This window comes from Perna viridis, chromosome 4 (assembly GCF_037379345.1).
Source record: "Perna viridis isolate PV_CMFRI_1.1 ecotype Kerala chromosome 4, ASM3737934v1, whole genome shotgun sequence".
NCBI lineage: Eukaryota > Metazoa > Mollusca > Bivalvia > Mytilida > Mytilidae > Perna > Perna viridis.
Genome location: NC_142448.1, coordinates 35,743,881 through 35,757,089, shown reverse-complemented (window position 1 = coordinate 35,757,089; position 13,209 = coordinate 35,743,881). Strand labels below are relative to the sequence as shown.

At 32.3% G+C, this 13,209-nt stretch overlaps 1 long non-coding RNA gene across 1 annotated transcript; it reads right to left on the bottom strand.

Moving 5' to 3' along the window:
• Positions 1-8,461: 8,461 nt before the first annotated feature.
• LOC148619902 (uncharacterized) lies at positions 8,462-12,202 on the bottom strand. Its single transcript, XR_015921668.1, has 3 exons — positions 12,028-12,202; positions 11,567-11,708; positions 8,462-9,174 (listed from the first exon to the last, which is right to left on the bottom strand). It is a non-coding gene; the product is annotated as an uncharacterized LOC148619902 (long non-coding RNA).
• Positions 12,203-13,209: the final 1,007 nt, after the last annotated feature.

The window sequence follows — 13,209 nt, the reverse complement described above, 5'->3', positions numbered from 1 at the left end:
TCGGCATACTCTGGCATAATGTATGAATTGTGATATGAATACTCCATGCGCAGGAGCCAAAGGGATGTTGCCACAAATGAAAGGAAAATTGACAATTCTGAATGAAAAGTCATCAAGTTTGTCGTAAAGTTTGGTCAATAGTTTTCCTTTACCATCGATTTCTAAGTGTAGGTCAAGATTTTTCGTGGCAGTTTTCTTTTGGCTTTTATTCCAGTGAGACTTGCAATGTGAAAATTAAACTCCCGTGAATATTAAATTCAAAAGACATTATATTACTATTATTAAAACGATCATTAATTTAAAATCGCGCAAAAGAAAATTGCAAGAAACAAATCACGAAAGTTTCCCGGTCTACAATAAACAAATCAATATTTTCGAATTTGCTACTTAGAATTTTTAAATAGAGAACATATGTTCGGAACTGTGACGAACCCTTACAAGATACCAAAAAATCGCAATTACAAGGTTCTCACTAATATTTAAGACATTTTCCTCTATAATTGTAAAATTCACCAGACCTAAGATATCTGCTTTTATTCGATCTTCTAATCTTTTAGAAAAGTTATTGTATTTGTATAAGGAAAAAAAGTAAGCATCCCAAAAACTGATAATAATTGTTATTAACATCATGACATTAAAACGTTGCTTTTATCAGCACTCAAGACAAGAATATCATTATGAACAACAACCTTAACATTCAAAGTGTGTTTCGCTAAAGGTAGTTCTGCAATGACACTATAGTGTTCGCCTATACATATATATAGCTGTGCCTACTTGATTACATTTTGTTCTCATATTAACTTTTTCATTGTCAAAGTTTGAGCTATTACCCTAATCCACTGAAAAAGAAACACACACTCTCAGAGAAAGCAAGATATAAATGAGTAATATGACCTCGTCATTTTAGGGGACGGGAACCAGCCGTAAGTGCAAAACTGATCGCAGGTTATGACATCATCGTTTGTTATCAATTTAACACTTATAACTATTAGTGAAATTGCCCATAGATGCATTTCTGATTGGTTAATGATGTTTATTACTATGTTTCGCTTAATACAGGTGTTATTTACAAAACAAATTAAACAAAGTAACATCGACTATTTTCACAGTTTTAAATATAAATTGATCTTCTGGACGATAAAAAACAATCACAGTTATTTTTGTTTAAAGTCTCTTTTTCGAGAATTCTTCTGTCGATTTCTGTTTTTAATGGGTGTGGAGTGATTTGTCTGTCTGTACAAGCTTTTTTAGATGTCAATCATGTTTAACTGAATTATATTCAGAGTTATGTAATGCGCTTTTTAGCGTACGTTTAAAAAGTTTAAAACTTGTGGAGAATTTCAATATTTTTTTCCAGATATAAAAACGTTTGGTCCATGTTTAGCAAACATGATTCATTCTGTCTAGTTGCCAAAGGACATATTCCTTTCCTTATTTTCTGAACTCGATATTTTTAGCTTTCATGTGGTAATTAATGCTACTGAGTCGTGATTATCTTGTTTTGCAGTAATATCTCCAAACGCTATTTAGCATGGTTCTCACAAATAAGGTCTTATAAGGTATTCAGATAAAGGAAAGAAGTAGTGAGTGGAGAAATATATTGTAATCGTAGTGTAAGGGAGAGAACTATGTTTAGTAAGTCCTAAGTACAAAGACAATATTAATCTTGGAACCAATTTAAGTCAAAAATATCATAACTGCAGATATTAAAGTTTATAATGATTTATTTCTGTTATCAAAAGATGTGTACATGAATATGAAATATGATTGTTAGTTAGAAGTTCGTAAGATATTTATGATGGAAGTTCCAAGGTTCAAAACTGAGAATATAAACAAAATCGGTAAAGTACAAAAAATAGTGACAAGAGGATTTTTTTACAATTCTTCCACACCGAAGACAACCAATGATTGATACATCAACACTGACCAATAATAAGTTTCTGCAAAGTTTTACATGGCATTAAATAACAATTCACAAATCGCAATACGGTTTTTAATAAGTGTCACACATCACATTTAATACAAGTAAATATTGTCCTTAGGTTTTACAAAAAAAAAAAAAAAACAAAAAACAAAACAAAACAAAACAAAACAAAACATACAGTTTCTGTTTGTTTGTAGGATATTCACAGATTGTCAATGCCAAAATGTATAGTGATAAGTTAGCAGTGCTTTCTCTCTTACAAACTAGCATACAATTATAAAAGCTCCAATAACCTTTCAAAACAAGCAGTGATATTAAACACGTTATAGCTAGCTTATACGGCATTTTATATCAAAGCAGGCTGTATAAATGGTAAATAAAAAGGTCAAAGATATTCATATCTATCTGTAAAATTTTCTTCTTTTACGTAATGAATTTGGACTTTGAATATCAAATCTCTGTATACGAATAATGGCCCTAGTGCAGACCTAGTACCGTTAAAAAAATTAACCAATCAAAATCCGAGCAACGTTGTAACCTTGATATAAAACGGTGAATTTACTTCCAATGTTAAAATATAACGCTTTGATGTTTCTTGTATGAAATTAATCATATAATTAACGGAGTTCAAATATGAACACGATTGTGATTCCATACCTTCCTTTGTATCTACAATGCGTTTCGATGTATAAGTAAATATTTTGAATACAATATAAGCACTTCATCGATTAAGATACTGCCAACAAATATACTTATTCGAATTTGTCAATTCATAATTTTATTGTTTTATCTATACAATGTATTTATAATTCTATTTAATATATAGTGATAAATGTTTGCCAATTCGATTTCAATAGACATTAAAATTGCAATGTTTGCTGATATTTTACTCGCCCCTTTTGATACATTCCGGGAAAATATGGAAACTTTCTTAATGTCGATTCTGATATTGCATAATGGGCACCGTGCCGTGTAATGTATACAAAATGAAACAGGATATTGCCTATATTTGAGCAGAGCAGAATTAGTCGAACCCATAGAAAAAATACAAAATCGAATAGTGGACAAAAGCAAAGTAAAGGTTTTATAGATCAGCAGAAAAAGTAAACAACCGTAAACTGTACAAACAGGGACTTCAACATGGTGTACAAATGGCAGGTTTCCAATTTTGTCAAATTGAAACGACTAATTCGGGAATGGATCCGGATTGAATAACTGTATATATAACTTAAATTTCAATGTTCCATCAATGTCCCAGTCATGTATTTATTGCAACCGATCGAAAAAGTAAAGGAACACGAATCGGACATTTTACAGGACTGGATGAAAATTTTCTAACCCTGTTTCAATCAAAAGAATACAATGAAATACTTTAAATATTCTATACCTATTAATTGAACACTGTCAAAGGAACAAAATGTTGTCATATCGTACTTGTGCTTATATCACTATATTGGATCTAGTATTATATTAAAACAGTGTGTAAAAATCACACCTCAGCTAAAATAATATTATGGGAACACTGGAAAATATATAACTGTATAATAAAAGATATTAATGAATGTTGTCCCTCGCAGAATATCATATTGCACTCGCACGCTTGTGCAATTTGATACCTGTATGGGACAATTTTCGCCAATATTCCTGACATAACCATGTATTACTGTCAGATATAGGGCTATTGCAAAAATCCTGGGAAATGTCATTCCGAATATTTTTTTATATTACGACTACAATATACATTCTACGAGGAATAATATTCCCAGTATTCATGCAATAACACTTTTAATGTATAGCAATATAAATTAGTCTGGTTTAAAATGATCTTTTGTCATGGATAACGTCACAAATTTCAACTATATTTGCCCTATTGCCGTATGGAAATTTATCATACGCTGAGGATGCATTGTTTTTGAAGTTGAAATTAGCTATTTTACTTTCATTTTGTTTGCATTACAACAAAACAACATCAAACTGCAAAACTTTAAAAATTGAATAGTCAAGGGTCATGCAGAATCGAACATACAATTTGACATCAAAAGAATGTTGTCCAGGGACAAAGAACAGACATGGAAAACCGACACACACAACAAAGAACATAAAATAAACACAATAATACAAACAAAGTAACAAAAGTAAATGAGCAACGGCCTCCACTAAAACCTGGGGGCATGGACTCTGCTTTTTTAGAAACACCTGCCAAATTGCTCATCAACTCCAGTAAAAGTTATGTCATACTACATTTTCCTATTCTGAACTACGATATCTGGTTTGATATGTAAAATCAGGTGCCCATATTTGCAATTATTTTTCCGGTTTTAAATATGAAATATTGATGATAGCTGTAAATCGAATGGTTTATTACATCGTTTAAAAGGCATTTCCACTTCTTGTATACAGTGATTTATATATATATATATTTGATTTTAATGCTGCTGATGTGAGGTTACTCCTTGAAACGTGTCAGCTTATTGCAATTTTCAATAATATGATTGGTAAGTTTTTGTATTTTATAAACACTGGGACGATGCCACTGCTGGTGGACTAAAGTATTCAACAACACAGTGGTCAGACTTGTTTGATCCCGAATTATATAAGATTTTATCCATCATATCTATCAACATTTGCAGTATTCCAAATTTTAAAATACCTAAAATACAGAGGCTGCATTCCTTGTAATGCACATTATAGAACCTCTCGATGATGAATTTTGCTTCCTGTTTCGATAATTGTGTTTTTGAGTACTTGTATACAATGGTTTTGGAATGCTACTGATGAGCAAAAAAGTGTACAACATACTGAAATTTGAATAATAAATTATTGAACAATAGCCAAGTTTACAAGGTGAAAAGGAACTAAATAGAAATAAAATATGAATAAAACGTGAAAATACTAAAAAAAAGATTAGCCCAATTTTCGGTCTTACGGCCTTCGTCAGGGGCAAGAAGTATTGAGGAGAAACTGTCAATACCTACCTCAGAGATAAGGTGCCTTTCAAAATTGATCTTGATAATTATGAAATATGCGTCAAGTTCAAGATGAAAATTTCTAAAACGATAGGCAGTTGAACACCAGGTTATGGTGACTAAATAATGCGGGTTTTGACATTCATTCCAAAGGGATGGACAGTCCTAAGAAAGCTGATGAAACGCTGTTCTAGGAGCATTCCTTGTGTTTCGCCTGAACATGTTTCCAAAAGGACAGTTACTTTCATGTCGTCAACTCTGTAGTTTGCGTCCCGAAAATGTTCCTCGACTGGGCAAACCTTTCTATTTGTGACGTAAACAATTTTACAGCGTTTGCAATCCACAGCGTAGACGACGTTTTTTTAGGTGCATGTGAAACTATCTTTTAATTTAAAGACGTTTGCTGTGCCGACGACCTCATCAGTTTCCCAAGTAAAAGGGCATATCGAACAGCGTGTTCGTGGTGCAGTGCCGTGTGCCTTTGTAACTGGCAGGGGTGTCTTGTGGCATTCCTGAAAGAACTCGTAACAAGGCGCGCTTTCAGACTCTTTCCTGTTCTATTGAATATTGACGACATGTATTCGTCTCCTTATAGGTAAACATATTGATAAATTTATGTCTACGATGTTGGATAACAACAGATGTAGTGTCTGAAAACTGTTTATCTTTCCTGAATTATAAACTTCCTGCTTTTTTTTCTCCGAGAGTGAGATATATATATATATATATATATATATATATATATATATATATATATAGTCTCAGAATGTGACGACTCTATTCGCTACACTGCTCCATCGGATCAAATTGATACAGGGAAGATAACATAAACTTATAGAAGGGTCTGAAAAATAATATAGCCTAGCTGGCCGAGTGATCTAGGGCGCCATAGATGTCACAGCAGTACCTACACTGGTAGGTCATCTTTTTTTACTAATAAGGAAAATAAACGAATGTCCAAGATATAGAAATTTCATAAGTGAAGGGAGAGTTGCAAGACCAAAACCTTGTCGTACTTCTCTAACAAGACAGTAACTTTAACTTTATCGATAACATTATGAAGACATAAAATAATATCTCTATAAAGCTAAAAACGTCGTATCAGATCATACTTTGTCTTCGGCTATCCAACCTAGGGTTTTATGGCAAGTACGTAAAACGGATACTTTGTGTATAGGTTTTAAATTTACCCTTATTTAAAAAAATAACTTTCAAATCTTTATTGTGTCTTTTTGGCCTGTTTTTCCTGCTTAATTTTTCCGCTTCTTGTTAAATATTTCCTGGTGGTTTACTATCTTCTCATGTATCGACAAAGAGGAAAAAATATCATTTTCGTCTTTGATCAGTACATAAAACTGAACACTCAGTAAGTAGCAATATCGTTCAAGTTAAGATATAACAGTGTAAAACAGTACTATTACATATATAATGTTTTGGTTCGATTCTGTTTTATTTGCTTAATTATTCTGTAATTTTTTGTTGGATTTTGTGTTTTACGCTTATTCTATCAAACCGGCATATTGAAACTACAAACATGGTTATGGAAAGGATGTTCTGAAATGAAAAGTGAAAAAGCACAAATGTTTGAAAGCACGTATCCTCACTTAATCTCACTTATTTTTAATTCACAAAGAAGGGAAATCATTTGAGCTAGAATTCAAATTAACAAACAATAAACCAGGAAAAAGCTAGACAAAACTAGACAAAGAAAATACACACACACACACACACACACACACACACACACACACACACACACACACACACACACACACAACCAAAAGTAATGAGCAACCACTAAAACCGGGAGAATTAAACTATTTCATGTTTGCATTATTTGCGTTGACTAAGTATCTACATGATCCTTATGTAAATATGTGCAACTACATTACCTTATTTGCCCAGTCTTATATTTCAAAGTTAGAATTCATTGCCCCGATCAAGCATCTTATCACATTTGTATCGATATTCAGACATGGTTGTGTGAATGACGCATTTCACTGGTTTGTGATGTTTAGCAGAGAAAGAATAATTATCATTTTTTCCTTCTCATCATTATCTTTCATATCCCACGTAATATGGTTCGATCAATTGTGTAAATGTACACTAACATTAAACTTCAACAAAAGAAAACAATGACAGTGTTTAAGTAACCGCTTCCACTTAATAATCCTACATTCGGAGATTATCTATCCAAAAAAGCTTGAAATTAAACACGATACGATGCACCAAAGCTATTCTGCATCTTGACTTTGACATAAGGGAAGCTCAACGTAACTGTACTATACGATTTGGGTTTCCTCCGTGCTGAATTTCTATTTCTTATTATTAACATTCTCGTTATATCAGCAGATTGAGTTTTTTTCTCAACGCAAACACTATGCTAGAGATCAGCCTTTTAGAATATGTTTAGATAGGGCTAAGCGTCTTACACAAATGCTATAATAATATTTTGCAAATAGCTTAAAGTCGTCTTTCGTAATGTTGTATGGTCATTATTGTGACTCGATTGGGCGATATAGAGTGTCCCTTTCCAATATGGTGTTTTCAAACAAATCGGAATAGGTCTAGACAGGCCCGCAAAAATGGATCAGGGAAATGAATCCAAAGTGACAGTAGCATTTAGATTGATTTAAAATTGAAATATATAATTCAAAAACCAAGAAGTTTTTTTTTTTTTAAATATATATTTTACCTAACCTATCTCGTCTATTTCAGATATCGTCAATTTTTCCATAACTTCACAAACGTAAGAAAGATGTATAAGTGCGATGCTTGGTTGTAGGCAGTGCTTAACTCATATTACTTTTCATAAAAGGCAGTACTGTCCCAAAGGATGTAACACAAGCATAATATCTTAAATTTAAATAATAACCTTAATTTCAATGGTTTTCTAAGATAAAGATAGAAATTAACCTGACGTTGAACACTTATAACGAAACGACGTATTAATCACCGTTTTTTGACGTGACGTCACTGTGTAGAAACTAAATAAATATATAATAATCAAACTATTACTGCTTACAAATCTGCAAGAGTGTTACAATTTATAATTAATTAATACAAGAAAAAAATATAGAGTTTGGCCCTTATCAAATTTAATTTAATTTTATTAATTAATTTAATTCACACCCGGGTAACCAGTTGCATGAAAAACTGTGTTTATCACTTTGTGATCATGGAAATGAACGCCTGAGTAGATTTTTTTTCGTAAGAAAGCGTGTTGGCCTTCCTTTTACTAAGCCTAAGGATGGAACTCGACTGATAGTAGAATATATTAAGACAATTATTTGGAATGAAATGAATATCTGATATTTTCGTAATTTAAATTCTAAGAAAATAATGTTTTTGCTTTTATCATACATATGTAATACAACAGAATACAAAAATATCTCCACTGAAAACTTTATTGTCCTTAACTTACGGCTAAGTGTATGCATAAAAAAAACCTGTCTATCAAGAGCGTATCAAAGCGAAGTTTCCTGATAGCAAAAATATGTACTGAAGACGCAAAAAAATCTCTATAACTACTAAAGGGTGGATACTCTCTAATCATTACCAGATCAACACAAACATTTGTTACTTTTATTTTAAATTAAAATGTATAATAAATCCTTAACCTGAGAAATCATAAAAGAAAAAAGTCCTTATTCTTATAATTTTGCAGTACTGGTTATATCTAAGAGCATTAACTGTCGTTTAAAATATCTAACCAGTACATATCAACTTAAAAATCATTTGTACTGGGCACTTATTTTTATTTCAAGTTTCAGTAAACAAAAGAAGCGAAATTATTTAGCTTAGCCCGAATCATTTGACTTGTCCGAATTTCCTATGACCCTGCAATCCTCCTCTTTTTTATTTGGATATTAATATGTCGGGTTAGGGTCAGAACAATGTGCCATACAAAAAGTTGGAGATTCAGCGGTACCGCGGAGTATCGCACTTCACGCACTTCTAACGACTTTCAAGTTGAAATCGTGTAGGTGATGCATATCTAGTTCGATTTGGGATTCATTTTTCTTTATGCTGATGTAAGATTTCTCGGCATTTTGTCATCAAATCTCGGCAAAAAGAAGTTTGAAAGCCTTCACCCAGGGTCAGCAGCCATTTACTTTCGATTTCCCACTTTGCGTGACGCAAGCGAGATTTGGTCGTATGCAAATGAGATTCCGTCATGCACAGATGGTCACGTGAGGTACCACCTACTTTATGTATCTAAACAAGCGTGTGTACTGCGAAAACACCAGGTTGGATCCAATTTACAACTGTTTGGTGGTCCTGCTGAAATGTGAATTTTATGTGTAAAATATTACATGGGCACCCCATCCTAAGAATGCCCTAATTCAATTGTTATAATTTTTTAGCAGGTTATTTATTGAAAATGGTGTGTGTGTGTGTTTTGGGGGGATGATGGGGGGAGGGGGGGGGGAAACAGAGGGCAATCATATAATACATTTTCTGCTGGATTTTTAATTGCTTCAAATTATATATATATATATACACGTACTCATTAAGACAAGCTTGCTATTAGTTAATTGTGCTTCATGTTTAAAATGAGAGGCTAAGCGTTTTTTGTTACATTATGTTCATGTCTGACTTTCTACACAGTTATGTAGTACTTGCAATTAGCTAAAGACTATCCGAATTTCCTCTGATCCTGCAACTCTCCCCTTTTTAAATTAGCAATGAATATGTTGGGTTGAGATTTCCAAATAACAAAGAGGGTCGCAGGTTCTGAGGAAATTAGATTTAAGTTAAAGATTAACATTATTTTCAGAAAAAAATGCAGTCATATCTCTTGGCATTTTATAAAAAACTATCAGTAATACATATATGTATTACCTCACATGAATGTATGGTCGATTCTTACAATTGAATACCAGTGTGGTTCTGTTGACTACATGTAAGTCCTAATAAGTTACTATAAATGAGGACATAAATTCCAAATTATACTATTACTGGTCACAATAAAAGGTATCTACATCTCAAACATTTATACGACCACAAAAATTGTTCACTCGTATATTGCTTTGGATTTGTTGTGGTCATCTGGAGACACTTGGTTTCTTGTGAAAATTTGAGTATTGGTTGATCTTTATAAATTTTAAAACAAGGTTGCAAACTACAACAGGAAGGTTGGTATAGATTTTGGGGGTTAGAAGTAGGGGCATAAATGGGTCCTTAAACACGAAATTCATTGAATTTAATAATGCAACTCTAATAAAAGTAAAGCAATGCATATGGTATTATTTCACAATATTCTATACCACAATAAACAGACTTGGATTGATTTTTTGGGTTGTGAGTTAAGCCAAGTAAGAATAAGGGACCAGAAATAAGTATTTTTCTCCTGATTTCTTGTGGGTAGCTTGTTTATTTCTGATTTTATTTTGAAAATTTTTTGTAGATGTCACATCATTTTTTAAAATTTTATAACATTCCTTATGAAAGTTCATGCCTATATGTTCCAATCAGATTTCAGATATTTCTTATAGTTTTTGAGTTAATAGGTGCAATTTTGAAACTTTTTTCTAATGGATGCCATATGAAATCCAAGTCTATTTACAAGAGCTTTAAGAAGTATGCTTACCAAATTAACCCTATTTTTTGAGATAATGAAGTAAAAGGTGATCCATAAATGCAGTCTAAAGCAGACCTATGTACTTATATTGAATTTCCAAATATTGTGCAATATTGTGTCCAAATGATTTGTTGTGTCCATAATGAACTGTAAGTGGCTATGTTAAGTGTGTCAATAACTAATATTGTGTCCACACTTGCAGAGTTTAATTGTCTGTGGTTGTATCATGCTGCATTTGGCAAAGCTTTTTATTTTACGTTGGACACTTTTTTGTATTGTAGGGTTTCACATTTTCTTTCAATTATTGAGGAGTTTTCTTCACTTTGTTATGTTATGACGAATGTGTAACATTCGCATTAGTTAATTAAAAGTTTATTTGGAATTTACTTCAGTAACTACATGTTTAGACAAAATTTTGCACTTGTCTCTGTTACTATGTGCATGCATCATAAATAAAACATGTCTATACACTAGTAAATTTAGTTACATTTTCCAGTGACAATATTCTTGTAAGATTTAGGGGGCAGGGATTTGATATCAAATAAGAAATATTTGTTGCACAAGCAAAAATGTTTAGTTTTAATTCAGAAGCAACTGAAATCAATATTTCGTTTGAAAAAAATGCCTTGTTTAGTAATTGGGAAAATATAGAATCATTACTATTCTACTTTTCAATGGAGGAGTAAAAAATTCTTTTCAGGAATTTGGAATATTTTCAAAAACCCCTCTCCCCTTGTTCATAAAATGGTCAATGCTTCGGAGATTGAACAAAGACAGATTAATTAATCATAAGACATGGTCTATTTTACAAATCATTTTTGTGCATCAATGCCAAAAACATTCCATACAAAAACAAAATAATTCCAACTCAAACAGTAACAGTTACAAAAAAATGCCCTTTTCATGTCAAACATACGTTAATACATATTGGGAAGCAGCTACCAGTACACTGTGGGTTTGCTTTGATTAAAAAATATAATAATTTGCTAGTAATGTTACATGTTGCAATTGCCATGTTATGTATATCTACACGTCATTCATGTTGATTTCTAACTGTACTTCATACATTTTTATGCAGTATATACAACATACCATTCTGATATGCAATGTGCCTCATCATATGCAACTAAACATTTTTTTCCCGAATATGTTTCTGACAGGATGTCACTCTAGTGCTTTTTAATCACATATTCTGGTGATGCTTGGAGAACGGTAGCATTACCTTCTTTGATACCTTAAGCAAAAATCAGTTAATTGAAAAGTTGTCATTTCTAGTGATCATGTACACAATTAAACAAAACTGTTTATGGACTTGAATCATTCATTGAATTCACAGAACATTTCCAATGCATGGATATATTACATTTTTGACAAGACATCCTCACTTTATTTTCCCATTCCTAATTCATTTGTTCATGGATAAACTAAAGAAAAAAAATCAAGATTATTTTTTAACTAAATAACAAATACATGTACATATACCATCCCATTTATTTTGGGTTATGACTTCATAAATTTCATATATAAATAATGAAAAATTAAGTGAAACTTACTAAAACGTCTGTTAAAAGTCAGATTGAAATATGCGTTCATCAAATTTACGACGACCTCTTTCGTTTTCCATCTCGATTCCAAATCTATCCAATGTCCCAATTCAGAATTATCTACTCCATGTTGTTCCAGTATACACTCTTGTTTAGATACACAAAGTAGGCGGTATTTGTTGATCTCATGTGACCATCTGTGCACGAAGGAATCTCATTTGCATACGACCAAATCTCGCTTGCGTCACGCAAAGTTGGAAATCGAAAGTAAATGGCTGCTGACCCTGGGTGAAGGCTTTCAAACTTCTTTTTGATTTGATTTGATGACAAAAAGCCGAAGAAAAATGAATCCCGAATCGAACTAGGTATGCATCATCTACACGATTTCAACCTGAAAGTCGTTAGAAGCGCGTGGTACCGCTGAATCTTCAACTTTTTGTATGGCACATCGTTCTGACCCCAACCCGACATATCAATATCCAAATAAAAAAGAGGAGGATTGCAGGGTCAGAGGAAGTTTGGACTATCATTTGACTTGAAAGTAGAAAAAATATCTTAAAATTATTTGCTTGTTTATGCAATTTTGTCAAGTTTTGCATGAATTTTGTTATTGTTCTTTGTTAGGGGCGATAACAGCTGACCATTTTGTGTATTTAAGGCTATCTAGTTTAGACAATTTTTAAAAGTGTCATAAATGAATTTAAGTGCCAGTCCATATAAAGTTCAGAATGTGCTAATGGTAAAGTGATTCGTGGTGTAGAAAAAAACACCAAACAAACGATGGTTTTTCAGTCTACATATGCTATATTTTTACATTACAATAATCATTTCCTTATTTAGATTTGCACTTTGGAGAAAAACCTACTTTCATCTCCCACTAAAATTAACCAAATTAAACCAAATCAGGAGCAATACCTCTTGCAAAGTGTCAGTTTCGTGTACAATATATACAATTTTTACCTCAAAAACGCAAAAACCAAATGAAAAACTAAGACTTGTTATGTGATCAGTAACTGTTTCTGAACAAGAAATAAAACTGAATTCGGTTATTTTTTGACTTACATGAATCACCTCCTGTCTGATTGTTATAAAGAATGGTACTTAAATGTATTTTGAACCTTTGTAAACCGTACTCCTTTCTTAGCCGAACATGTTCTAAACTCCAAAGAGGGTTTGGTTTAGACAGGTTTT